The sequence below is a fragment of the Triticum aestivum genome, chromosome 3A (genome assembly GCF_018294505.1).
Source record: "Triticum aestivum cultivar Chinese Spring chromosome 3A, IWGSC CS RefSeq v2.1, whole genome shotgun sequence".
NCBI lineage: Eukaryota > Viridiplantae > Streptophyta > Magnoliopsida > Poales > Poaceae > Triticum > Triticum aestivum.
In genome coordinates this window covers 690739315-690765404 of record NC_057800.1, presented here as the reverse complement: position 1 = coordinate 690765404, position 26090 = coordinate 690739315, and the positions used below count along the sequence as shown (strand labels likewise).

Genomic DNA, 26090 nt, shown 5'->3' with positions numbered 1-26090 from the left:
TCGTATACATATTTAACATTTTTTTCAAATTCTTTATTTTCAGAAACAAGTTTAACATTTTTAATACATGGTCACCATCTTTTGCATACACATTTACCATTTTAAAGTACATGTTTAATTTTTTTAATACATTGTCAAAATATTTTATACATATTTATCATTTTTCAAATACAAGTTTAAAATTGTTTGAATACATGTTCAATATTTTTGCTATACATATTTAACATTTTTTGCTATACATATTTAACATTTTTCAAATGCTTGACTAACATTTTCTAAATATTTGTTGACCATTTTTTCAAATGTTTAGATTAACATTTTTTAAATACATGATCAACTTTTTTCACACACACACAGAGTATATTATTTGATTTTTAATATACATGAGAAACATTTTCCTATACATTTTTCAAATGTTTGGTCAACATTTTTTTCAATGTTTTTTGCAAAGTGTTTTCTGTAATATAGTCATTTAGAATATTTGGAAGTATAAACAAAAATAAAAATAAAGCAAAAAAATAAACAAAACGTGAAAAAAAATGAGGCAGTCACCTCCCATAGAGCCTTGGTCGGCCCATCTCACTCTCCCCTTCAACGAGTGTTCCCTAGGTCTGGCTAGAAGCGAGACATAGGGGCGCCCGTCGCACACGCCCCCTCCTTTCTCTGTTTTTGGATGGCATGCCAGCCTGAGCTCCAGCATCAGGCACTCTTTTCTGTCCCCTCCCTACCCCTTCTTTCTCTCTTCTTTGCTGAAGATGATCTGCAGAAAACCCATATATAGATAGCAAACAAAAAACTACATGGGCAACTGTTGCTAGTGTTAGCCAAACTAATATATTGAGCAGCGAAGAAAAGGAGGAGAGAAATCTTGACTGATTTGGCATATCCTAAACATTTAGTGAGGGTTTGTATTTACTGAAGCTAATGGCACACACTTGAGGAGAAAAAAAAGAGAATAAAGATGATCGCAGGGGGATGATCGCTGCAATAATGAAGAAACATAATGTGAAGAAAGATATGAAGATCTATTCCTACTAGAAGAAAACATGATGAACCTGCTTATCCACTGAAACTGAGAACATAAATGATACATGATCAGAATGGTCTTGACAGGAACTGATAGAAAACATATATAAAGAGGTTCGATACAACACAACACAGAGAGCAAAAGAGAGATAAAATTCGCATTATACACAGATGGACTTCGCTACTGCCAGCGACCAATATACAGATCCGACTCTTCACTTTGGTCGCATAAATATGCTCAGGCGCCTCTCAGAGGATATTGATCACAGTTATCATCTCCAGCTCTTTGCGGGACGCAGGTCTTGAAAGTCATCGCTCTATCTGTGCCAATCTCGAAGCATGTTTGGTCAAGAAACTCCTTTCGTCCATTCTGGAAGAATGCACGACTGTCGGTGTCTGTTTTGTACTGAGCAATGATGTAGCTAGCTCCCTTGGCCCGAACGTAGTCCCACCAGCCCGTTCGGTGGTAAATCTAGGTGTCCCCGTGTTAGTTGTGTCCTGAAAAAAAGAAGAAAAAAGGGAAATAAGTCAGCCACCCCTGTTTTGCTACCTAACGCAGACTAAAAGTCTCAAACCTGAAGTGAAGATGAATACCATGAAGATGCGGGGGCTACAGTGGCCATACAACATGATGTTAGAGGAAACTTTGTGGTGGTGCAATGCAAAGTTATCCATTTCGCTGCAGATGTCACCACTACAGAAGCTTTGGCAATGAGAGACGGCCTAGTATTTGCTAATTCTTTCAGATTCAATCGGGTGGAAGCAGAATCAGACTCCTTACAAGTTATTAACTTTTGTAATGGTCAAACTAGATGGTGGGACTCATCGGCGGCAATCTTCGCAGAATGTGTGGATACTAGTTCCTTGATCGGGAAGGTCATTTTTAAGCATTGTTGTCGCTCTTGTAATCAAGTAGCTCATGTGCTAGCTAATTTTTCTTTCTATAATAAATTCTCCTTTAGTTGGTTGGGCAAGCCTTCTGACTGTGTTGTCAGTAAGCTCATGGACGATGCAAACATTGTTTAATTTTAATAAAGCTGGCCATGATAGCCTTCCCTTAAAAAAAGAGTTGAACATTTTAATGTAGTTAGTTGTAAGTTTGTTAGTTGTAAATCAAATTGTGTCCGTAAAAGGTAGAATACTGAACTAATTAAACTTTCTAAAAATGGCATATAAGCTAAAAATTCCAAACAATGAAAACATACCATCAACTGCGGTCTGATGTTTGTCGAAGTAAGACTATGAACAAAAGGAACACCTATGTATCCCAGAGGGGGCGGCAAGATGTCAAGAAACTTGCAAAGCTCATCATCATCCACGTCTATGGCCCCTGGTGAACACAGAAGCTTCGAAGGCGTCGCCAAAAAGGCTGTTGGGGACCAAATTGATATAGGCGAGGTTCACCTTGGGCACAAGCCCATCCAAGTTGCAGCGGGCTAAATCGCCCTCTTCCAGGTTGTAAGTCCTGCATGAAACTTATTGAAAAAACAGGTTGCCGCCGATGGTATTGTTGAACGGGACCCTTGAGTTGCATGGGCGATCTGTGAAAAAAAAAGGATTAAAACAAGAGTCCTCATTCGATACAACCCCTTACAAAACATATAAAGAACAATATAAACTTTTGATAGATTGTATATGTATTTTTGCATGTACGATGGGTCGTTTGTATACACAGAGCCTACCTGTCCCGAGGGCATGCCCTTTGTGGCCAAATTTGCTGTTTTGACCCTTTTACAAAAGTTTAGCTGGATATGACTCTTGTTTAAAAATATTTCAAGATCTGACTCTTTTTCCAACCGCCACAGTCCTCGGCGGTAGGGTTTAACATGCTACCGTTACGATATGTCAAGATGGGGTTTTAATTGCATCGTCACACGGTCGTAACGTAAAAAATACCCTACCACCAAGGCGTCTGACGTTAGGCCTTTATACCCTGCCACTGGTGTCCTTGGCGGCAGGGCAGGTCCTTGTTCGCAGACGAAAGTTGCATGTGCACGCATCCAGCTCATCCGGTTAAAGCTGTTGCTGCTACATACTCCCTCCATTCCACAATGTAGTGCTTCCTTTATCTACGTGCTTCAACTTTGACCGTAAATTTAACTACAAGACCGATTGCGGCGGGAGCAAAAATTATATTAGTGAATTCGTATTCGAAAAAAGTTTTTAATTATATAATTTTTTCTCCCGCCGCAGTTGATCTCGTTAGTTAAATTTATGGTTAAAATTGGACCTCGAAAAGCGCGGGCGCACTATATTTTGAAATGGAGGAAGTACATGCCTAGTCAGCTTAAGTTGCTGCTGCTGCTAGTACTCCCTACACATCATGGGCAATAGAAGAGAAAGAGTGATTGATTGATTGGATCCAATAAACAAACACGCATCACATGTATCTCCCATCTCTGTCCACCACGAATGCATGCATTGATGCAAATTAAAAGGAAGCACGGATTACAAGGCTGCACCACTGCATCTTGCAAGAATGATGCATGCACGCATGTTGCACATCTACCGCCATTTTCTTTAGCGGTAGGTTTGTACCACCTATCGCTATGAACACCGGCGGTAGTCATTTATCCATGTTAGTAGTCCATGACGGTGCTGATACGCTGACAAGATTCCTATCGTCAAGTCAAGTGACAGTAGGCTGTTGTATTCTATCGCTAAGGATTGTGGCAGTAGAAAAAGGGTCAAACCCTGAAATTATCTTTACTCCTAATGGAGCAGTTGGTAGTCTCGCTTTCAGGTTTTTTTAGTGCCACCTCTAATGATTTTTTTGGTATTTCCTCCCACCTCTGACTTAGCCATCACAAACCGAAAAAACCTCCTCCGGAGGCCCCCACCCACACCCATTCATGTACGACCAAAAATAAACCTACGAAGGTTAACCAACGAAAAAAGACCTATGAAGGTTAACGCGACAAAAATGGGTACGCCACCCCTCCTCTCGATCCATCCCCTCTGGCTGCGTTTTCTCTTTCCCTCGTCTCCCACTCCATCGCCGCCGCCGCATCTCCCGCTCCGCCGCTGCCCCTACTGCTCCACCGGACCGGCCTCTTCTTCGAGCGCGGCGGCAGGAGCAGCTCCACCTCTCCACTCCCCCACGCAAGAACGCTCCTAGCCCCACCAACATGCCCGACCGCCACTAGGGTTTCTTACCCTCGCTGCCCCGCTGCCACCTCTCCTCACTTTTCCCCACCGCTGTCTGGAGCTACTTCGTCGACGGCGTCAATGGGGGCTTTCGCGAGACCTCCTGGCCTTCTGCCACCGCCGCCAAGTTTGTCCCCAGGCTGACATACTACGATCGGGACGCCGTCGGATCCTCTGTCGTGGGCCCACGTCCTAGTCCTCTCCTTCCTCTCACAGTTCATGTAGCCCCTACATCCTCTCCTGATTGTCCAGGTTAGTTGCGAGGGGCTCGTAATCTGCAAGTTCCTAATTTTGAATTGGTTGTGTGTAGTTGTGCTGCAGGCACTTCACGGATGAGATTTTCTCATGCTGTTCTCACCTCATCACGTCGTGCAGCCTCCACACGCGAAGCCACCGAGGCAGGAATCGGAAGTGCCAGTCTGTGCATCGTGTTCTCACGCCAACCCCAAGGTCGTCTTGCTGCCCTGTTGCAAGAATTATGTGTATCTTTTCAGTATCAGTCTGACAGATTCATGTGTATCTTTCCAGTATTCAAAATTAGGCAATTCAAGTGATACATATATTGTTTGGAATTTCGTTGCTAGGCCATGATCAGTTCAATTTATCCATCATTTAATCTTTTCATTTTTCAAGATGTACAATAGTTACTTCTATGGAATTGTATTAACAAGATTATATTCAGCTTCGTTAATGTCCAGATGCAAGTTGATGAATGACTGTTCATTTTACTTGAGAAGAACTAATTCACATGTTCAAGAACAACCGCAGGAGTATAATTTCATAAGCCTTTGTACTAAATGCAACATCCACGTGATGAATTACAGTTTATTTGGATGGTACTATCTCTATTTTTTGGTGATGTCGATAAAAGGATAAATACATTTTCTCTCAATATTTTATTTGCATCTTGTCGTCGTCGAATTGGAGGCGTAAATGTATTTTCTTTAGGTAACTCGAAGCCCAGACCAACATAAAGTGTACTGCGTTCAAGCTAAAATTCTTTGCATAAAATAGTGTGAACCAAATAATCCTAGGTATCTTGATATAATGGTTTCTGAAGGCTTGGAAATCACACAACTTGCCTTGGATGCTTATTAACTTATAGTATTATAAACTGTCATTGTAAAGGTGGTTGCCTGTCATTGTAAAGGTGGTTGCCTCTGTACCGAATTGCTCCTCAATTTTATAGATTCGAGCTGTTGTTTATGCTCATAGGACTACTAGAGAAGATTTACATGTAGCCAGAGAAGAAGACTGATAAAGATCTTGATTGTATCAGGCTATGATTTGGAGAGGTCGCTCTTGATTTTATTTGCCTGTGCCACTGGATGTGTACATGTACTTTAGTTGGAATGTGTGCATCATCTAATTTTGACTCAATCTAGGTAGAAATAAAATGTATGCAACCAAAGGGAACATCATATATTGTTTGTTGCCAATGTACGATACCTAAGCCTGAACACTAACCTAAGGTTCATGTTTCTCCTTCTTAGCTTATTTTAAGAGGAACCGGGCATGTTTGCTTCTGTCTTTCTTCATTGGCTAACAAGCAAATTTTCTAGCTTTCGCAAACTCTTCTTGTTGCAGCGGATGAGTTGGATATGCCATTCCTCAATGTGTACCTGGATTCTCTTTGGGCACCTAATTTTTGGGTAGGTGTTAATTTTGCTCAAACTGTCTGTTTTATTATTCTAGCAGCCCGCTTCACTTTGGTCTTCAGATTAAGCAATTCTCTGTATTCAAGGGAAAGGTCAATAGCTGCTCTCTAAAGGTATGCCAAATTAACAGGTTGTCTTGTCACCATACCTTTTGATTATCTGCAATGCAAATAAAAGTAGAAAAAACTTCTGAAGTATCCTAGAAGAAGCTCTCAGTTGTAATGAGACCTTTCAACTTAAACTAGGATATGACTTGCCATCTGTTGTAAAAGTGGACATAATGTTGACTCACAATCGTGTTAGTGAAAGACCAACTGATTTCTTATATTTCATTCGAGTAATTTTGACTGTACAATGACACATTAGCCATAAGTCATAACACATCTAGAATTCATGTATTGAATGCAATCGTGAAACCTGAACCTTGATGTTGTATTAGATCTGTGATTATCCTGTTTATACAAACTTTTTTTGGTGCCGCCACGCCGGTCCGTATTCATCTGCTGCGTCAGGTTGGCCACAACGAGGAGATGGACGCGACCGCGTTGTCCCATCGACCTCTGGGGCAACACGTCATCTACCCAATCCCGACAATGGCGCCCCCTCAGGCCGATTCCCCTCGCTGGGAGGTGCCTGCTGACGCATCCCCGTCACTTTTTTGACCTTGCTCTCTTCGTGTCTCCTCTTATTTATAATTGTAGTAAAGTTTCAGGTGTTTTTGGGAAATCATGGGCACACAATCGCCTGTAGACCTCTTGCTGTTAGTTTGTGTGCCTATGAGCTGGTAAATTCCTTCCTCCGATTGTGCCAGAACAAACCAATGAATTGTTTTAATAATATGTAGCACCACTCAGTTTTGAAAAATTGGAATTGTGAGATGCGGGTTTTAACTTTTAAGAACATCCAGGGCACATCTTTTCTTGGAATGCAGTTAGCTCGGTGGTGGTCATCTGAGATGTCAGGTTAGCATAAGGTGGCCCTTGTTCTTTTTTGTTTGAACCAGATTTGCCGGTTCCGAATTTTGCAGGAACGTGTTGCGCTGTATTGATGTTGGTCTTGTTCTGTTTACAGTGGCACCTGAAGATGTATCAAAATCTGTTGCACAAAGTAAAGGAGCACTGAGGACAGCGACTTCCATCTTGGCCTGTATGATGCTGGTTCGGCCGTGGCCTTTGATATCTCAGGTTAGCTCGAAATGTTATGTTTCTTCTTGGGTTATAATATATTAATATTTGCTGATTCTTCACTAGATTCCTCTGTTATTGCAGGGTGTGTGTCCTGTTATGTTGGGTTTCCTCTGATTTGGGTGTGGCTAGCTACATAGCGTCCGTGGGCCATGCGTGTGACATGCATGCTAGGTAATTATGACTCCGGTGCGGCGGTGCCGGAACCGCCTCCGCTGGGTACGACCGTCGTGGCTATGCTTGAAGTCAGAATCACCACGATGACTGTAGTGGCCGCACTCAGATAAGAGAGGCAGCCACGGTATATGATCAAGCCTTTGTTGTCGTCCTCTGAATTTGGGATCACGTGCACCTGCAAGAGAAAGAGCATGAGAGCCTAAGATGGTAGTACAACGTTACGAACAAGTTGATTTTTATCCATGGAATTGATTTGATGCGAAGCTGATGCCACATAAAAGGTCAACTGAGTTCTTATCTCCAATATGTCATAATGTCACAGTTCAATTATTTTCACATCTCTAGCCACTATGCATGGAAGGTGTGTGCTAATTTGCACAATGATCTTTTCTGATAAAATACGCTGACATTACCTTCATTTTTTCACGTTTTAGTGATGTCCTCTTATTAATCCCTTCTATAATCAAAGCTGTATTTGTTCATCTAAGTATCTCACTGCAAGTGGAAGAACAAGATTCAGCGTGTGCAACGGCAACAATAAATAACATGTCATTAGGGAGACTTCTGACAATTGAACCCTGCATTTTTTTGGCATTAGTACAAGTGTTCTGCTGCATTATTCAACTATGCGCAATGAAGCTGATATAGGGTATGGACTAGACAATTTATTCAGGTTTTTTTCAGGAAGGTATGCAGATTGGGCATCAAAGTAGACGACAAAGGATGACAAACGATGACATTCTGCACCTTACAACTTAAAAATTGATTGATACTTTCTATTTTATATTGATGCAATCGCCAGCGAGAACAAATTTTTGACTGAATTTGTTTCATTAAAGTGAAGTTGTTCGGACTTTTCTTTGAATGTTTATTTTAGTTGCATAAAAAAGCATTGTGAGTAATGTTTTTTGAGCTGATTATGAGTAATGTTTGGTTCCATGCAGGACCAAGGAATGAACATGAAGCAAATTATAACACTCAGATTCATGGTTTAGGAGTATGAATGCACACTTCCATCTTTTTGATATTCTCATATGCATAATACTAACACTACATACATAATCTCAAAATTGTGTAGATGGGTCATCAGTAGCATTTCTCTAATTATCCTTATAGACTCATTTGGATTGTTTAAGAAAAGGATCTCAATTCTCAATAGCAAACTACACTGGGACATCATGGACCTATTCTCCACATTTTTGAGCTAGGTGAGTTGGACATCATGTCATCAGGGGAAACCATTTCTTCCTTCCAACCCGTTGGCTAAATTTTTTATCACCATATGTTTAGAATTTTGTGTCAGCCTTGAACTTTTGAGGAATTGTTAGATATGTTGGTGAACGGGCAGGCGGTGCTAGACAGGGCAGGGCAAGAGAGCACAAGGAAGAATGCCAAAGGGGGCATCATAAATGGGAGTTCGTCGTTATGATCATGTGGTCAGAACCTAGAGCATGGATACAAGACCTCCATCATCGTCTATGGACATCAAAGCAGGGGAGAAGTGACAATGGACATCAGAGGAGTGGAGATAGTGAGCATGGGCTCCTTGAAGATACTTGTCATGACATATACTCAGTATATAGTAAAAAATCATATGCCACATATACGTTATGAATTACTATGATACTTGATCAATGAATGTATTTCTAAAAGAATCTGTGGCAACACATGACATTCAACTATAACTTCAACTTCAAGGGTGAACTCGTCGTTTTAGTCGTTATTTAAGCAATTAATGGGCAAAATAACCATCTCTCTATCTAACCAATTGATCACAGGCAGCCGACTATATAGGTCATATTGGCAAACAGACTAAGCTAAATTCTCGAGCAATTCGACATAGGTCTTGCAAATTAAACAACAAAAAAAGTGTGCAAACCACAAAGGTGTAGTAGTCATATCATACATCTCTAACAGAAGTGTCGAACTGCAGTTACATTATATTATAGCCGAAGATGGAGTGGGTTCTGTACTTGTATATACATGTATTGACCAATACGTATATCAAAATCTTCTAGAACATCCACATTGAAGAAGATTTGTCCCCGTATGATCATATTGTTTTCACTTCCTTCACCAACAAGGCAAAGAACTAAACACAAAAAACATCCGCCATTACCTGTGAGAAAGAATTGCTTCGTAAAGGGAACAAACTCGCCTGTGAATAGGACATCTACTGTGACGAGGAGGTCGCAACCTTCTTGGTGGACTCCTCATCCAAATATGAAAACATCCACCATCTGATCAAACATAGGCCCCACACTATCACCATTTGATTCCGAATGCCCGAGTCAGTCCAAGTACGTAAACTAGAGGGAGCAACTGAACAAGAGTCTTCCCGAAGCCAGTGCGGGAGCCAAGCACGCCACTGGTGTCTGCGATCACATGAGGCACACCGACAATGCACCGCATCTTGGCCGACATAGAGATGCCCACCCCTCGTGTCACGGTCCGCACCTCATCCTCTAGCCGGCCCTCCACCAAGGACATCAAACTGTGCATGACGCATCGCTCCTGCGCCTCCCCGTACACCAGCGCGGGAGGGATGCCAGCTGGTTGAAAACAATCCAAACAGAAGGAGGACATCTGCATTTGTGCCGACACCACGGTCGGTGGGTAGGGGGTTGTTGGTTGCGTGGGGGAGAACATCTTCATCTCCCTAAGATGTTGAGAGAGTTCGAAAACTCATCAAGATACATACACTTCAAACGAAGTGCATTTTTGTTAATTGCAGAATTTTATATCACCGCCTATTTTATACACGCTGAACTCATGCAGTGTGTTTATATAAGGGACCAGAAAATATGTGTTAGAAGGACCGATATTTATAGCAATACAACTATAAGTCGCATGAAACATCCACGTGATGAATTACAGTTTATTTGGATGGTACTATCTCTATATATAATTATTTTGGCCCGTGACAACGCACGGGCATTATACTAGAGTCTGCAACTACATCATGTCGATCGATGATGTCGGGTGTTTGGAGTAAGTATCATGTATCAATATTTAATGTGCGGATGTATATTATTGTTCTTCTTACCATCCAATTTATAGGAAGGTATGGGACCGGAGCTCGACACCCGATCCAATGGGCTTAAGTCTTAAGAAACTTCAGTGCATACTTAACATGGAGCAGCCCATGGACAATGGTTGCTTCAACATCGCCGTGCGTATGCTGGCATGTGACGAGGGAGTATTGTTCGCAGACCCTCCTGTACACTACATGGATCTACGATTTTGTGTAAGTTATCGTAACTCTTCATTCTATGTGTCATTAGTATCAACATGTTGAAACAATATTTCTTTTTTTGCTTAGTCAATGATGCTAGAGTCAACATGAGGTCAGAAGTTTTGCGAGAAGAAAACTATCCAGACGTTGGCAACATTATTTGATAGCTGTCCTGGGATGGACAACGACATCTCATTGTGCAACAAGGTAAGTAGAGTATTTTGTCCACTATTATCATGGTTTATTGTTGTTTCTAATAGCTCCACTTGTAGATTTATCTTCCCTATGCATCCATCGGCCGATACATCTTGTACGTCATCGACAAAGAGGCATGTCGTCTATATATTATGGGTCCTATTCAAACATCACAATCGTTAGAGGATAAAAGGTTGAGGCATGCACTGAAATTAAAAAGTTTTGCAAGAGATTTCAAAGAAGCACTCGAAATAAAGCTGTCTGGTTGGAATTATGATATATCTAAATGGCAACGTTTATTTCCGTTGGGTGTTCCAACGAGTATAGACGGGTAATGAATTCATAACAAAAACATTTACTTTTGTTGAATTATATTCTTTATATTATTAATTTAAAGTTTTGTAGGAATGTGTATGGCTATTTTGTTTTCCATTTTATACTCTGCTGGAACGGTAAAGAATTGGTCAAGCCGATTTGCGCGGTGAGTATTGTCCGTTACATGTTTTAAGACCTTCTCCGTGAAATTTTCATACTAACTACATGTATTGTTTGTGTAGGATGGGTATGAATCGAGGAAGCAGTTTTTATTATATTTGCTAAAACATCATGGAAATGAAGCTAAAGAAAACATTCCTGATATTGTGAAAGAATTTCTTGAGCGCATCATTTGGATATTAATAGTTTTGTAATAGATGTTTAGTTGGAACATCGCTTAGTTTGTTACATGGACATGCCGTTAATTTTTCTTTATGTTATCAATTTACATTACAAAAATGGACTTCAGGTATTAAATAATTGTGTTTGTGTTATATTGTTTGTACGTGTGGAATTTAACATGTAATTTTTTTAAACTATTTCAAAAGCCCATGACAATGCACGGGCACTCTATTAATTTTAAACAAGGGGTCAGAATCGGCTAAACTTCATCAAAAGGTCAAAACACAAAGATCGGCCGCCCTTCATCGACGCCCCGAGGATAGCGCGCATCGCCACACAGTAGGTGATCCAGTCGAGAGCGGTCGCCGTTGTAGCCGGGGCCCGCACGTAAGGCGGCGGCCCGATGGGGCTCCACATCCTTGGACTCTCCTGCCTGCCTTGTGGCCGTACAGGAGCTCGGAGATTAGAACCTCAATGACGTGATTAATCCCCAGCGATCCTTCATGGATTTTTTTCCCTTTGGCGATGAGATGATGTGGCATGCGCTGAATGGGTTTGACCCTTTGACTCCACCGCGGCCCGCCCTTTATTAATTCCTCTCCTCCCCCACACCCACAGCGAGAGGCCACGAGGCTCGGAGCCACGAGGCCCCCTTGCCGAGTGGCACGAGGGTGTCGCGAGACGGCGCCCACCATGTTGAGCACCGCGGACTAGTCCTGCGGCGACGTAGACCCAACGCGACGGCGTGCCAGAAACTATCGCGGCCCGACGTCCTCCTTGGACTTGGAGCCGAGCACGATGCTGCAGGTTGACCATGATGCGGAGGATCGATACGTTCGCCGGCCAGCGCGAGCGCGTGCCACGCTTCCGGCACCGCATGGAGCGCGCCGGACTGGGACATGGATCGGAGTCCCCCGTCTGGCCTGTCTGTCTCCATGAGCGGGCGGGCGGACGACCAGGGCGCGCGCGACGTACGTCGCGTCGGGGGACGTGGAGAGGCGCTGCAGCGTTCTGCTGTCGTGCGTGTCGGCTCCTAGTCCTGGTGCGCCATGGATGAGCTCCCCTTCCGACTCAACGGGCCATGCGTTGTGCATGAGACTAGCCACTCGCACGGCCTGGAGATGGCCCTTGGTAGTCACCGGTCCAGCACTCCAGCAGCACGTACGGAGGTTGCCGTCGGCGCGTTTTCTTCGCGACCGTAACCGCGGATGATTCGAGAGGTCTGGTGGCTAGTTCGCGGGATCCAAGGGCCTCCGGCGCCGCCAATGGCACCGGAGCTGCCCCGAGGTGCTGACGCGGCCAATGTATACCACCTCAGCTGGAGAGGAGAGAGAGGGAATTTTGTGGAGTTAATTAGCTTTTCTATATGGTTTATTCTTTAATTAGCTTTTCTATATGGTATTGATTTGAGCAAAACAAATTCATGTAGTAAACTTCAGTTTTTGTTATATAACCAAGCAAAGAAAATTTTCTTTCAGAAAATTTGCCAACAGATAAATCCCCTTTGTCATCAACACAAAATGTGCCCAACAGTTTTTGTTATAACCGAACAGGCTATGCCAAACACATGACTTCGAAATAAGGCAACGAGCAAAACATCCCCTGTCATCATCATATTAATATGCAAATCAAGGTGAACTAACAATACCAGAACACCCGGTCTCATTAACAGCATCACCACCATCCATTGGTCAGACTTTATCTACAATACAGTATTATATGAATTGTTAAAACTCTGAATCCAAGAGCAAATGCTGGGCAGAAGCAAGGAACAACTAATTAGGTGTGGGGCGTAGTAATACCTAATCAGACGATACCAGCAATCCTTGCAAGATATGACAGTCGAATGTGGGTGCAAACGGAAGGCTTGGTGCAGATCTATAGCTCGGGCCCGTGCTCGTCTACTTTCAGCGCAACTGTGGTGGTGCTCCGATCCAAGCTTCTACTGATGGTCAGAGATTGAAAGCAAGCAGGTGTTAGCACCTGCATACCAAATGGCTCGATCTCTCCTATGTACTCCCTTCGTTCGGAATTACTTGTCTCAGAAATGGATGTATCTAGAACTAAAATACATCTAGATACATCCATTTCTGCGACAAGTAATTCCGAACGAAGGGAGTAGCACTCCAACATCAAGCTCGGGGTCTCTTGGTCCGTCTCTCTAAAAGGGACCTGCTTGTCGCCATCAAGAAGCGAGCCAATGATTCTTCCACCGGCTCTTGGTGCACCGCCTTGTCCTTCTTTTTCCATCCTTCCACTCGCTTTGATCCTGAACACAATGTGTAGTCGAATTACTATCATCCTACCATCAACAGAGAAATAGGCGCACACCCCAATAGTGAGAAAATGGCATGGATATCAGGTATATGCACATATAAGAGGAACTGTTTTATGCTGCCCACGACCACATGCGCTACTGCTGCTACAACTGTAGTGGACTGATGATAGGAAATTGAGCCGGATCCATTATACTATTCTTCCATCGTGAGATGCCCAATTTTGTAATTTTGATGCCAGAGCATGATGCGGGAAGTAGTAAAGGTACCAACCAAACTCTTGATGCAGATAGCTGTGAAAGTCTAGGAGCATGAGATGAGTTGGCGCACAAATCCTCGGACAAGCACACCTCCAGTAACTCGCCATGGCAGAGGCAATGCGGGAGCATCAGCTGCAATGATCACAATTACATCAATTAGATTAACAACAGAGAATTAAGCTAGGGACAGATGCGGGACAAGTACTCGAGCCTCTCTTATGTGGTGAGATTGGGTCATCCGAAATCCCAAGCGATGAGGGTGTTGTGTTCATGCGGGGAGGCTTGTACCCAGTGTAGTTTATGCGTACCGAAATGCAAGCAGTAGAGGTACTCATACAATCGAAAGGAAGCCGTGGCAGTTGCAATCGGGTCAAGTAGAATGAGGGTGGGCAGTATCGCAGGCAACCTGGTCCTGTAGTAAACTGGGCTTGCCCATATGTCGGTGAAATGAGTCTCCTCCGACTTCTCCAAGCCCAACCGGTGCAGTTGGGCTGAAGATCCCATATGCTGATCCTCGAAGGGTTGTTCCCGATGTGCGAGAACTCTACATACATGATATGAGAATCGCTCACGCACACAGCGCGCCGTCCTTTGATGGCGGGGTGGTGGTCCAAGCTGAGGGTGCTCCCGCGCGGCAGCTCGATGAAGCATAGCGTCGAGGGTGCTATCGGAGGGGTCGATCGCAACAGATGAAGAGAACCGGTGCAAACCATTTTAGGCCCTGGGGCAATGTAAAATAACTATTTTTTATACCGAACTTTTATATGTATTCTAAACTAAGTGATCATATTATAATTTTAATTAATACAATTTTTATTACTCAGTCACATAAGAATTTTATCAAATAATATATTCATTATTACACAATTGTAATGTATATTAATGAAATTTTGTTTCTACAAAATTTAAATTGTATGATTTACCAAAATCTCTTTCTTGTTAAAAAATGCTCCAAATTAATTTTCTCATATTGCATAAACTACATAGTGTATCCACATATATTTGCGTGTGTGTATATATATATATATATATATATATATATATATATATATGTGTGTGTGTGTGTGTGTGTGTGTGTGTGTGTGTGTGTGTGTGTGTGTGTGTGTGTGTGTGTGTGTGTGTGTGTGTGTGTGTGTGTGTGTGTGTGTGTGTGTGTTCATATATCTTTTAATATTATTAAATAACATGGTAGATATTTCTAAATCATACATACGAACACATATTTTAATAGTGGTTTTAGTATATATTAGACAACTATATACATAGAACTTTTAGGGTATAGCAAATGTGACTTACAAGTTGGGTTCAGTAATAAAATCATCGAAGAACCAAACACGTTCATTGTACTTTTTGTGCAATATTTGATCATCTGACATGCTCATCTAAATTCACTTGGGTTGATTAGGTGCAAATGAGATTTTCTACCAGTTTCTCACTTGAAAAATTGTGTACTGGTTTAAACACTTAAATCTTGTTATCATAAATTCCATTATGATACTAAGACATTCATCATAAAAGGAATTTAACATATTTAAACTCAACTTCGCCAGTCAGATTGGTTTGTCTTTGAATGGTATAAATTATTAGTATGTGTTGTGTATTTGTGCTCCTTGAAATTAAGGCTCTATTTTATGCATTTAATAATCTTTCAGGTGTAATGTATAACTGTATAGTGCTTACTAGTTTAATTCGTAGCGGGGCCCCTCCCTCTTGGGGCCCGGGGCAGTAGCCCCTTTTGCTTGCCCTATGGGCCAACCCTGCAGACGAGTCCCCGAGCGAGATTGTTATGTAATACTATTAAAATAATCTGTTGTACTTTTTCTAATAGAGGTAAGAAAACTCTGTTTGAATTTTGGTTGCTTGACAGAGATGCTTCTCCCAAGGTTCAGATTCTCCTGTATAATTCTTTTTGTATCCGAGGTAGTAATTTCAAATTGGCACGACGAGATGGTCTAATATGATGATAGATGCATTAGATTAGGAGAAATGTGAAGTTGTGTGGTATGGAGTAAGTGCAGAGCTTGAGCCTTTTTTATACTAGTAAGCGTGCACGTGCAACACACGTCTCCACCAATACACACATAAAATTCGTTTGAGTATAAAGTTTAAATTTGTATTCTATAAATTCTAAACAATAGAACAAGGCATGACAAAGATTAAATCAATGCACAACAATATGCATTTTTAACATCAACTCGTAAACGATTCAGGAACATAATATCACATGAACATAAATATAGTGAGTAATCATGCATGCAGGGCATGTCTCAAATGATTTATACAATAAGTCAAACATAAGGGACCTTACAAATTTTATGGTAAAAGAACCAAGAGCAGACACTGAAGTGTTGCAATGCAACCTAAGGAAAACCCGATACATCTTTTGTCTAATATGCGTATGAAATTCTGGCACAAAATGGGATGTCTTCTTAAGATTGCCCCCCTTAAAACTTTGGTAAGTATATCAAATATTGGCATAAATGGAGGAAGCTGCTACTATTCCACATAATAGTGGCTACTATTAAACACATGCTATTGGATCATGCACGCACATTGGCAGAGTGCCTTATTTTCATGTTCAATGTTACTTCTTTGACTGTATCGTTGATAATCTGGTTCAACACAAGCAGTGGCACAACTTCAGAAGTCAAATTTCAAGAATCTTTATTCAAGAGGTCAAATGAATTAAAAATATCATGAGTAACAAACATTCATCCTGGTACTATAAATGTGCATTTATAGAAAATACGTGAATGAGAGGTATCTTTTTTCAATAATTTCTTGTTAGGACAGAAAAATATTAGTACCTTTGCTCAATCCCTCAAGTAGTAGAAAGGATCACTGCTTATTGTGAACGTTAACTCCTGACCAGTTTTCAATGAGGCAAATCTTGAATACTAATTTCTGGGCCCTGAATATGTTAAATCTAGCTTATATCAGAGCAAATAAGTTGGAATATGATGAAAGAAGGGTCGGCATAAAAAGGGTTTGATTACACTACGTATTGATAGAGCAAAATCATGTGCTTGCATGCGCATGCCAGACTTATAATTGACTCGTCCATAAGAGTCTACAAGCATGGTCTCAACTCTTTCACCAATTCAATAACTTTCTGGTGCGATGCATGGTCTCCATGTGACATATTAGCCGAGCCACATTCATGTCATCCTCAGCAAAATCCTAGATAATCTCCCTTGTGTTAGTTGAGGGACCAACTGTGCACATAATCCTCATTTTGTGCCTAACATTTGGTTTAGACCACCACATACACATTGGCTGATGTACTGTTATTTGATGAATATCCATAAGATGCTGGTAGTTCTCGTGTTCCTGTTAAGAAGTTTTCTTACAATTAATTTCAATGCATCAATTCATAAGGTTCCTTACCCACAGAACAATGCATTATATTCCATGGAGTTAGTGTTCAGCAATTAGTAGAGACATATGACATGATCATTTTGCACTTCACATTACTAAGAAGACGACATGAGGTAATACCAAATGCATTTGATTAAACCACAGTTCACTCGAAGAACAAGATCACAACCAAATAAGTTGATTACATTTCAAGCAAGTGCGCGGATAACAAAAACAGCAGCAGGTGTTCAATTCAAACATATATATATATATATATATATATATATATATATATATATATATATATATATATATATATATATATATATATATATATATATGCAGACATACAATACGTATACAACTACAAAAATTAGGCTCCTGGTAAGCTGAGATGGCAATACATGTAAGAACTATACCAAACTAACCTGAGTATTGTTCAAAAACAATTGATATGTGCTCTCACCATAGAGCACAGATCATAACATATAATTCAGAGATACGTGTGTGCTCTTACTGGGCACCTCGCTGCTATCTTCCGAAAAGAGGAATTTCCTTGAGATTGTGGAAGCCGTCGCCAGTCCAGATGGAGATCTTGCTCAGCGTGTAGCTCTCATCCAACTTGAAATCCATGTAGAGAGTAACAAGCTCGCCCCAACAACAAATTCAGATCAGAAAAAGGATCCCACACATAGAAGATTAGATATGTGTTTCGAATGGATGCCCTCATCTAGCTGGTTCTTGTCATTCGACTTCGCCTGCGCTGCACATATACAGATACAGGTGGCACGAGGAAATCAAGATCGATTCTAAGTCTAAAAGCATGCCCAGATTGAACCGAACTAATTAATGGATGATATATAATCACACGTAAAAGCACACTGTGAGAAACAAGCACTGTATATAATAACCTGCAAAAAAATTCACTTTCTCTCTCTCTCTCTCTCGCTCGCTACTCCATGGAACAAGAACAAATACTATTCGATACTTCTTGCATGTAGAAACTGCTCTAGTTTATTGAAGACTCGATGCACAATAGTTACACATGATTAGGCTCCTAATTAACTACTCTAGTAACTATTTGGTTTATCGAAGACTCGATGAAAGGAATCATCCAAACAAAATTGAGCGGAAGGCAACGGAAGATCGTTTACTCGTCGTGGTTACTTGCAGCTGTACATTCTTCTGAAACTGGATGTTGACCAGGTGTGGCTGCACACTGGCTGACCTGAGAAATATAAAATCCGCCAACGATGAGGGTGCCCCTGCAGTTTGTAAGATCAGATCAAAGAAGAAAAGCTATACCATGTGTTGGCTTGGAATGAGATAATGACAGGGTCAACTAATCCAACATTTATCTGTTTCAAGAAGAAAAGGGTAAACCATTTTCAATATACCACTGAAGTTTGTCTGCATTACATTCAGATTGATGTGAACATGAAGTCACAACAGATTGGACAGTTTGTCTCTAACCTCTTCTTCTGACATTTGTGAATCGAAAAGAAAAAAAATCTGAATCAGCCTAGAAAAGTAAGGAACCACGCCTGCAAAATTGATTCCTATGCAGAGACGAAAATCCTAGAACTTGATATGGCCAGCATATGATTCACCGCAGCTCGATGGCTATAGCACAGGGGCGCGGATATGGGGCGCACGCATGAGGGAGAGCAGAGCGCAGAGCGCAGGGGCTTACCTAGGTCGGAGTGGAAGAGGCGTCTGGCCACCGGAGGCGCAGGAGGAGACATGGAGGGAGCGCAGGGCAGAAAAGCAACCGCGCCGGTACCCGCCTCCATCGGGCCGCTGGCCGTGATCCGCGCTGCCCGAGGTGGAGCGGCCGTGGACGCTGCGGATCCGCCGCCATGGTTGCTCCGCCCAGCATAGAGAAGAAGGGTCAGGGAACCCGAGGTGGAGCGGCTACGGACACTGCAGATCCATCGCCATGGTTGTTGTGCCCAGCGAGAGAAGGGTCGGGAGGCACTGATTTTTCCTTTCTGACGTGCGGCGAGGCACCGAGTCGGATGGAATTGATCCACATATTGCGGGCGGGGCCGCGGGGACTAGGGGACGTGGAGCGCGAGGGCTGTTCGCAGACCACGGCGTCTGCCAAGCAGAACAATTGATCTCAGACGTTAATCGGATTGTTACCCCATTGATGTAATATGAGCAGTAGGATGCATCTAAGCTGACTTAATTCGAGGGTCCTGGTTATTCTGTGTACAGTTTACTGTGTGATTTTAGAGGAGTTTATGTTTGCTTTTTTAATAGTAGTATAGAGGAGGGAAAACCCAGGGTGGCAAACCCCTAGGAGAGACTTTACATGTGGTCATGGCCTCATAGGATCCCCTCTCACAACAGGGAAATATCCATGGTACGTACTCTCTCCTTCCCATTCCTTCCCATTATCTAAAGCGTATTAGTAGCAAATATTTTCAAAATCTAAGGCGTTTAGCTCTCCCCTCGCTACTTTGTCTCTCTCGTGTGGTTACCAAAAAAGGCTTTTGTCCCGCTTTATATATAAAGCATCAAACCACAAGAATTCAGTACAAACACACGCTACGCCACTGCAACACATGCACACACCCAGGACAGGATACATAGGCGCTGAGCGCAGCAACACCACTCCTAGCACTACTGCCCCGAAGAGATGAAGCTACATATGACGAACCATACGCTTCAAGGCGGCGCCTTCAAGAAGGGTACGACGCCGAAGCGCCGCCACCGCCCGATCCAAGGATCAGAGTTTCCCCCGAAGCCGCATGACGGGCAATGAGAGCCGTGGCGACGCCTTCAAGAAGGGAACGGTCTTCGCCGCCGCCGGTCCGTCCGAAGATAGAGTAGGTTTGACCTCGGTTAATATTCACTGCCACCAAACGCCACACCCCGGCAACCACGCCACCCACACGACCATGGTGACCGGGCAGCACCAAGGCACGGGCTCTGCCCAAGAGCACCGCGCAACCACCACCAGGGCCGCCGCCCCAGCATCCAAGACCTCGACACCACCTCATCCGAGACCCGCCGCACCCCAACGAAAGGGATGAGCGGAAAGGTCCCACCTTTCGCGCCCCTGGGCAACCGCCAGCGTAGAGACCCAAAGGGTCGGCCAGAACTGGCATCCACCGACCCATCCTGCTGCCCCAAGCGCGAGACGAGCTCGGTCCTGCAACACCGAGATGGGGACGAGGTCAGTCCTGTTGCACCGTGCGCGAGACGAGCTCGTTCCTGCTGCATCGTGCGCGAGACGAGCTCAGTCCTGCGGCATCGGGCGCGAGACGAGCGGTGGACCACAGCTGGGAGAGGACCAGTCCATTGATGGGGGTAGCGCCCGGGCGACGAGGAGATGGGGTGAAGGTCGAGACGGCCCGAACGCAGACAAACCGACGTCAGAGAAGCCGGCCGTTGCCGCGGGCAGATCCATCGAGCCACTGTGAAGCCCCCACGACACCGGTAGGCCACCACCGAGACCTACCCTGCCGCCGCCCACGGCCGGAGCAGTGGCCACGCCCAGCCGCTGCCCTACCCGCGTTGCCCGGCGAGCTCCAAGCGCCGGAGCCGCCGGGCACGCACCACCGGAGCCAGGTGCCGCCGGCCGGCCCCCAATGCCAGATCCGGCCGGATCCGGCAAGAGACCAGTCGCGCGCCACCTCCCGAGACCAAAGCACCGCAGCCGCCCCGCGCGTAGAACGAGGGCCGCCGGAGCACCGCCAACAGCAGATCACCCCGCCGCCCCGCAAAACAGCCACCGCGCCGCTGGATCCCGCGGATGACCAGCGCCGCTGCTTGAAGGAGCCGCCCCGCGCCGGCGCCCCCAAGCGGACGGGGAAGGAGGGCCCCGCCGCCGCCGCGCCCCCCGGGCTTTGCCTGACGGAGCTCGCCGGCGACGGCGGGGGGAAGGGGAGGGGAGGAGGGGGGGGGGGGGGGGGAAGCCAAAGTTAGGTACTTCTCTCGTGTGGTTAGACGGCCACGATTTTCTCTTCACCTATTGTCTCTGCGCTTAGACCGCCATGATTCTTTCTCCACCTATTGTCTCTCGTACGGCTAACTGTCTAACGAATTGTTATGAGCGCACTAAAGTTGGTATACATTCTGTTTTTAACTAGAACACCTTGCATTCCATAATCACCCAGGACCAGCTAGATCAGCGACCACAACACCGGTTACAATGTTTGGGAGATTGGTCAGCCACACACACTGGCTCTCCAGATTACAGCCTTTCCCAATACTAGCTAACTCATGAGCTGGCCTATTACAAGCACGGGGACAGAAAACAACACTCCACTCACTAAAAGCAAACTGCAGGGATAATTTTATCTCACGGAAGAAAACACCCAGGTGAGATTGGTCCATTGATCGTGGCCGTCGTCACAGCAAGTTGGAGGACCAAACAGTCTGTCTCAAAGATGACCCATCCCATGCCTTGTCCTCGGCTAGGCCGATTGCATGCATCAGTGCATAAGCTTCCGCCTGGAGGGCTTCACTAGTGTGCTCTAGACTTCCAGCTAGTTGCGAAGTGGGATCAAAAGCACCACCAATATTTATTTTCACCAGATCTACTGCCGGCTTCAACCAACTGGGTTTGGGCTTTTAGATTTGTGAAATTCTTTTCCGGCAAGGCATAGAACTAACACCACTCAGCTATATGTTTGGTCACCATGAAACGGAACTCCAGTTCTCTTGCCCTCCGATCCTTATGATTAGCCTTGTTCCTTTCCGTCCACCATAGCCACATAGGCAAATAGTCTTGAGCATTTCCTCCTCCTGCAAGGTAAAGATGCACTCTAGGATACAACGTGACGATGGACAGGACAACAGTTTTTGGCATGTCTCCTCCAGACCACAAGAACGCGACATCGTCTTTACGTCCTTGCACCGCAGGAATAGGTGTCCACCATCCTTTGGTAGTCTCCGGCAAATAACACAGCTAGTGTCAAGTTCTACCCCGATTCGTTTGACATTCCTTGGCAGCGTATGGTTGTGTGTGCAAGACGCCACAAGAAGTGGTGAACACTTCCCGGGCATCTGACCTTCCAGAGTTTAAGCCACATCCCCCGCTCCTCTTTAGATCCTGTCGAACTCTCACCACTCTGCCGAGTGCTCTGTCGCTGTAGGATCTCAACATGAACTCTGTAGGCCGACGAGATGGAAACAATCCCTTGTTTTCAAAATTGCCATGCCAGGAAATCCTCATGTTGTTCAAAAATTGGGATCTTCAGAATTAGATTGGCGTCCCTCCATTGAAGATCTGTCTCACCAACTGCACATCCCAAGCATGAGAAACTGGGTCCATAAGTTCCACCACTTTGTTCAGGAGTGTGCCCCACCCCCACGAGGTGTTCTTGGGAATCTAACCGCCCCCGATGGGAGCCACGAGTCTTATCAAATTATGATATTCTCGACATCACCCACCCTCCAAACCGTTCCTTGTTTGATCACCTCCACTCCCTGGAGAATACTTCGCAACATATAATTGATGCCCGGCGTTGCCACTGCTGACAGCAGATCCCATCCGGATAATATTTAGCATGTATAACGCAGGCACAAAGTGAGTATGGGGCTTGGAGTAGTCGCCATACTTGCCGGGCCAACATGACAATATTGAAAGAGTGGATATCCCTGAAACCTAACGCACCTTGCTCCTTCGGCAAGGTCATCCCCCCCACTCAGTGTTGTTTTTGCTCATCATCTTGTTGCGCCCACCAAAGTCTGCATATCATGTGGCTAATATTTTCACAGAGTCCCTTCGTCAAATAAAAGCAGGCCTTCGTGCAGATAGAAAATGTGGCTAATATTTTCACAGAGTCCCTTCGTCAAATAAAAGCAGGCCTTCGCGTAGATAGGAATAGCTTGCGCGACCGTTTAAATCAAAATTTTCTTTACCCTTCTTTGATAGGAGCACATGCAAATACGTTGCTTTCCCATGTACGCAGCCAAATAATCCTTAGAATGCACGTTCAGCAGCACTGTAGCGTCCTGGACCGACCACTGTAAGCCCATGTGCTCGTAGGTGTTTTATCCCATCGCGCATGAGCCATGCAAGGGCACCCCTACGTGCACCCATAGAAAAGTTTGCTACTCCCTCCGTCCAATAATATAAGAGCGTTTTCGACACTAATGTAGTGTAAAAAACGCTCTTATATTATGGGAAGGAGGGAGTAGCTAATTATATGGCCAGTTAATTAACCAGCCTTTAGCCTATTAATACTCATTTTAAAATCACATCAAGTGATGATGAAGGTCACATGCACTCCTTGCTTCATAACAAATTCCTGGCTTCTCCTCAACTTATTAGGAAAAAGAGAAAAAAAATATTGGTACAAATTATCATCAATCAACTCTTTTTTTAGTATTATGTGTAGTACAAAATCTCATCAAACAGTTGGAGAATAAGTCCACATCCCAGAACAAGATGCAGACCATACTCTGAATTTTCTGGAGATGCATCATCGTCTTCGAGACCATCAGGTTCACGCGCAACTACGCAATGATCTTGTGGAACATATGTGGATCCAAATTGGAAACCAAGGACTTTAATTTTTGAATTGTCCACTTGAAATGAATTTTATGTTTGAACTATGTATATTCAGTACAAACATATGTTATTTACATGTGATATTCATGTGTATGATCGACGTGCATGAATTTAAGGGTTTTGATGTGAGGAGCGTGGCTGTTTTGCATGACATTTGAGGGGTCGTCCGACACTGTACGTGGTCGCAGTCAGGCACATTTGCGGGACAAAATTTGCCAAGTTTGGCTGTAGATGCTCTAACTAGCATAAGCATTCTATCCTGCTTTTACTTTGAAATATTAACTTGATGCATTTTCTTTACACATTGATTTGTACTTTTCCTATGTATAATGTATTTATGTACATAAAGAATTCCTACTTAATTATATTATGTGCAAACCATCATACAAGGATTGTCTTTGATAAGCTGAACTGTATGTTGTGTGATATGTCTTCATCGTATCTACTTTTCCAAACATTTTTGACCTTGTTTTGGACTCTAACTTGCATGATTTGAATGAAACTAACCCGGACTGACGCTGTTTTCAATAGAATTGCCATGGTGTTATTTTTGTGTAGAAATAAAAGTTCTCGGAATGACCCGAAACTTTACAGAGACTATTTCTGGAATATATAAAAAATACTGGCAAAAGAATCAACGTCAGGGGCCCCACACCCTATCAACGAGGGTGGGGGGCGCGCCCCCTACCTCGTGGCCCCCCTGATGCTCCACCGACCTCAACTCCAACTCTATATATTCACGTCCGGGGAGAAAAAAATTAGAGAGAAGGATTCATCTCGTTCTACGATACGAAACCACCGTCAAGCCCTAATCTCTCTTGTGAGGGCTGATCTGGAGTCCGTTCAGGGATCCGGAGAGGGGAATCCATCGCCATCGTCATCATCAACATTCCTCCACCACCAATTTCATGATGCTCATCGCCGTGCTTGAGTAATTCCATCGTACGCTTGCTGGACGGTGATGGGTTGGATGAGATTTATCATGTAATCATGTTAGTTTTGTTAGGGTTTGATCCCTAGTATCCATTATGTTCTGAGATTGATGTTGCTATGACTTTTGCTATGCTTAATGCTTGTCACTAGGGCCCGAGTGCCATGATTTCAGATCTGAACCTATTATGTTTTCATGAATATATGTGAGTTCTTGATCCTATCTTGCAAGTCTATAGTCACATATTATGTGTTATGATCCGTTAACCCCGAAGTGACAATAATCGGGATACTTAGCGGTGATGGCCGTAGTTTGAGGAGTTGATGTATTCACTACGTGTTAATGCTTTGTTCCGGTACTCTATTAAAAGGAGGCCTTAATATCCCTTAGTTTCCAATAGGACCCCGCTGCCACGGGAGGGTAGGACAAACAATGTCATGCAAGTTCTTTTTCATAAGCACATATGACTATATTCGGAATACATGCCTACATAACATTGATGAACTGGAGCTAGTTCTGTGTCACCCTATGTTATAACTGTTGCATGAGGAATCACATCCGACATAATTATCCATCACTGATCCATTGCCTACGAGCTTTTCACATATTGATATTTGCTTAGTTACTTTTCCGTTGTTACTGTTACAATCACTACAAAAATAATACTATTACTTTTGCCACTGCTACCGTTACTTCCATATTACTTTTCTACTAAATACTTTGCCGCACATATTAATTCTTTCATGTGCGGTTGAATTGACAACTCAATTGTTAATACTTGAGAATATTCTTTGGCTCCCCTTGTGTCGAATCAATAAATTTGGGTTGAATACTCTACCCTCGAAAACTATTATGATCCCCTATACTTGTGGGTTATCATTGTGCATAGTTTGGTCATTCACAAATATTTTTTGCATGTTTTATTGTGTTCTTTGCAAAAAAAATAACACAACTCTTGGAGTAAGTTATTCACAAACTTCCCGAACTCGAAAACATCATAATGTTCATGTCTTCATGATGACTTTTGCTATGTAAATGCATCAACTGCGACATCAATTACTCCATTCTAAAAAGTTCTAGATGTGCATTCTATTAGTTTTTCCATGTAGTTTACTAAAATTGCATGTGTGGTCTGCTTATTGTTTGGTATTTCTGGATGGTAGGTTTCTATTTCTAGATGTTGACAGCACCTGAGCTACAGGAGAATAAAAAGAGGGGGCAAAGAGAAAATATGCATCTTTGTGTGTGTGTGTTTTGTGCGGGGGGGGGGGGGGGTGTGGTATGGCAGGGCTTCTAAACCTTTTTGGTTCACTAAATATGCTAAGGCTAAAGGGGGGAGGGGGCAGTGCCCCCCTCAGAACTACATGTAGCTCTGTCACTTTCATCCTAGGTTTCCTTTGGCGTCGAGTTTCTTGGCTTGGTCGCATTGCCATCCACCCACTCTCAAGTTCTGGGGCG

General features: G+C 43.6%; 2 long non-coding RNA genes across 2 annotated transcripts; one reads left to right on the top strand and one right to left on the bottom strand.

The window, feature by feature from the left end:
• The first annotated feature begins 3940 nt into the window (after positions 1-3940).
• On the top strand, positions 3941-7987 carry LOC123059147 (uncharacterized). The gene is made up of 4 exons (XR_006427372.1): positions 3941-4425; positions 4549-6793; positions 6903-7015; positions 7100-7987. It is a non-coding gene; the product is annotated as an uncharacterized lncRNA (long non-coding RNA).
• An 8996-nt stretch (positions 7988-16983) lies between these two features.
• LOC123059146 (uncharacterized) lies at positions 16984-19175 on the bottom strand. Its single transcript, XR_006427371.1, has 3 exons — positions 18866-19175; positions 17601-18437; positions 16984-17145 (listed from the first exon to the last, which is right to left on the bottom strand). It is a non-coding gene; the product is annotated as an uncharacterized lncRNA (long non-coding RNA).
• Between the last annotated feature and the right edge of the window lie 6915 nt (positions 19176-26090).